Source organism: Odocoileus virginianus, chromosome 27 (assembly GCF_023699985.2).
Source record: "Odocoileus virginianus isolate 20LAN1187 ecotype Illinois chromosome 27, Ovbor_1.2, whole genome shotgun sequence".
NCBI classification, from domain to species: Eukaryota; Metazoa; Chordata; class Mammalia; order Artiodactyla; family Cervidae; genus Odocoileus; species Odocoileus virginianus.
The window spans coordinates 31069782-31073523 of NC_069700.1; positions in this window are offsets into that span (position 1 = coordinate 31069782).

Sequence of the window (3742 nt, forward strand, 5' to 3'; positions counted from 1 at the left end):
TTTTATAACTTTTACCCTTTCAAAATCCAATTCTTCTCCACAGTAGCCTATCTTCTATTCACTTCCTCAAATGTTGCTTGACATCTTTTTATCTTCTCTTTCCTCTGACCCAAGAACTCTTTCAAAATCCTCACCTCAACTATCTATTCCAGACCCTTAATTTAACCCATACTCTCCTCAATGCTTCTAACTCACAATTGGCTAAAGACTGCTGGATATGTCTATCTAACTCCTCTGAGAGACTCAGCCTTCCCCACATCCATCCTTGACTGGACCACTGGTAACATATCCCTACGCCACTCATACTGTGGAGAGCCTTTATACGTCTCAAATCTTAAATATCTTCTCACTAATGATGAAATCCGAAATTTGGACAAACTCTTAGAATCTTTACTCACTGACCTTCCCTCCTACAATGGAAAACCTCCAGTAGGAGGCCCTATCACCCAGAGAGTAACACTATTACAACCAGCTCCTTTTTGCATACATAGAAATTCCAGAAATAGCTCATATGACCAACCCGTGGACATAATCCCTAAATCCATGTGTAATCACACCTCCACTTTACTCTTTGCCACTGGAAAAACTATATATAATGCTTCTGGCCCTACAGGACACTCTTTAACCTTTACAGGATGTTTTCCCTCAGCATATTCCTCCACTTCTCCCATTGTTGGGGCCACCTTAGTGGGGTCCCTGACTGTTCTTGAACAAACGATCAAACCCCCACCTCCCAACTCCTCTTCGCCATCGACTTCAGCTGTTGTATTGTGATACCTGGCCTGTTTTTCTTGTGCGGGGCGTCTACATACCTCTGTTTACTTACTAATTGGACTGGAACCTCCCTGGTATACTCCATTCCAAACATTTTTATAGCCCCCAGTGATCAACCCCTACCCATTCCTCTCATTCACAAACGAATGAAACGAGCCATTCATTTCACTCCCCTCTTAGTGGGACTAGGAATAGCGGCTGGAATTGGAACAGGAACCGCCAGCCTAACCATCTCCATCCAAAGCTACCATGCACTATCTAAAGTCTGATCAGAGAGCCTCCAAGAAATAGCCCAATAACTATCCAAAATCATCTCAATTCCTTGGCAGCTGTAGTGTTAAAAAATAGAATGGGATTAGATCTACTAACTGCAGAAAAGGGAGGTTAGTGCCTTTTTCTGGACCAATCCTGCTGCTTCTATGCCAACTAGTCAAGTATTGTCCAGGAAGCTGTAAAAAAAAACTTACAGATCAAGCCTCTCAACTCCGCCATAGATTAAGCAACTCCTAGCAGTCCCCTGGTGGCTCAGAGGTTAAAGCATCTGCCTGCAATGTGGGTAGACCTGGGTTCAATCCCTGGGTCGGGAAGATCCCTGGAGAAGGAACTTGCAACCCACTCCAGTATTCTTGCCTGGAGAATCCCATGGACAGAGAAGCCTGGTGGGCTACAATCCACAGGGTCGCAAAGAGTCAGACATGACTGTGCGACTTCACTTTCACTTTAGCAGTCATGGTCGACGGATTGGAGCTGGATGCCTTTGGTTTTGTCCCTTCTTGGACCATTCATATTCATTATCCTCCTATTCACATTTGGACTTTGTCTGTTTAATCTTTTCAAGGGAATCCTCCAGGACTGAATCTGAGCCATTTCTCAAGATCAAGTCAAGACTGTTCTTCTGCTCGAGACCTTGGCAGCTAGAATAGAAAATCAACACTATGGGCCTTAGACTTCCTTCCTCCCAGACCACAAACCCCTGACCCTCATTTACCAGCATGAAAAAGCCCTAAACATTGAAAATGCCCATCTCTCTTTCTCTTTTTGTATATTCCTTAGGGTCTGGAATGAAGGAAAGCTACACAGCCCAAAATAGCTTGGAGTTAAAAGTCCCCTCCAGGTCCTCCCCACCATTCTATACAGAATGAAGAACTTTCTCCCGAAGAAAGGAATGAATATTAAGATTGATGACATTCAGCTCCCAGCGGATCCCAGTTTCCGGCCAGTCTCAGGAATTCCTTTGCCCCAGCTGTTGAAAGCTAACTAATAAAAATAATCTTGAGGGAAAACACACCCCCTCAAAACAATGTATCTCCTCAATGTTTTCTATGTATACCTACTCTTTTCTTGACCTAGTGCAGGAGTTCAGTCTGCCTGCTGCCCCTTCTCGCCTCATTAAAGGTGATCTGTTCCTGCAGAGTGTCAGTTTCATGCCTTCTCTGAACCTTGCCTTCCCTAGTTCCTTTACCTTACAAGGTGTGCACAAAATTTATTTTGAAATGCTTCTCCTGACCACCTTTTCGCAGTGGGCAACTATGCTTGAGATTGCACAGCATGATAAAGAATCTGACTGCAATGTGTGAGACCTGGGTGTAAACTCTGAGTTGGGACAATCCTCTGGAGAAGGGACTGGCTAACCACTTCAGTATTCTTGCCTGGAGAATTTCATGGACAGAGCAGCCTGGTGGGCTACACTCTATGGAGCTGCAGAGAGTGGACATGACTGAGCAACTAACACTTTCACACTTTTCTTCCTATATGAGCAGCATCTCTTTCCTTTGGGAGAACTGCTTCACCCCCCAACTCCAACCTGGTGGTTCTAACCCAGGCAGTCAGTCACAGTGCCCTGACCCTAGGAGTAAGTACAGGTCCTAGTCTAGGCCAATCATAGGCTCCTCTCTGGATTTTATCAAAATCAGAATTCAGGGAAGAGGTTCCCTCTCTCTCTGGTGAGAGGCTGAGAGTTCCAGGTTTCTAGACTAGTGGAGCAGGCATGTGGAACAAAATGAAGCTGAGATGAGAGATGGAGACATCTTGGTGTTGGCCAGGTGCATGGTACCAGGTGCATCCCTGCTTGTTTGATTTGATGAGTAAGTTAGTTTCTATTTTGCCCAACTCCCTGCAATCCAAATTCCTGACATCCATCTATCTTCCTGCTAATTTAGAAAGACCCTGCTCTTCACTTAGAAACTCTTGTCAAATCTCATGCCTCATTCATTTATTAACATAAAGTCCTTTTCTAAATTATTTTTACACTGGTCATGATCATTTAGTCTTAACAACATGAAGTATTTATCGACAATCTATTATGTGCCAGTCATCAAAACACAGTGATGACTAAGTCGTCCAATGAACATAATTAAAATACATGCCTTAGCAAAATTAGCATAAAAGACGACGAAAGTCATGGACATTTAGATAAGTAGTGAAACCTTAACTTAAATCTTACTTGATCCTCACCAAAATCCATCAAGGAAGCTCAGAGAAGCGTCAGTAATTATTCCAAGCTTCTGGAGCTAATAAATAGTGGAGCCAAAACTCGAAACCTAGGTTTTTCACTAAGTCAGAGTTGCTTTAATTATCTTCTGCTGCTTAAACTGAGAAAATAGTTTTGGGTCTTTATAATTTAAAAATTATAGCTCCCAATTCTCTTTTCATCAGATTCCTATCTCCTACACGTGGCAGCCTTGAGGTATGGGTGATTATTGAACTTTAATAATCGTTAAATAGAAACGAAATTAAGTCATCAAGCGACAGAGAGAAACGGCACTTTTTTCTGGCCGATTTGGGTTTGGTTTCTTTTTTTTTTTTAATCCACAGGCAGGACTCCATCATACGCAAAGCACCTTGGGAATTGTAGTCTTCGGCGTAGAGCGCTGTGGGCGGAGGAACTGGGACCCTATCAGCAGAAAGCCAACTTCCTTTCCAGCAAGCGATTGGCTGGAAGTCAGCGGCGCCCGCCCCGGGGCGCAGT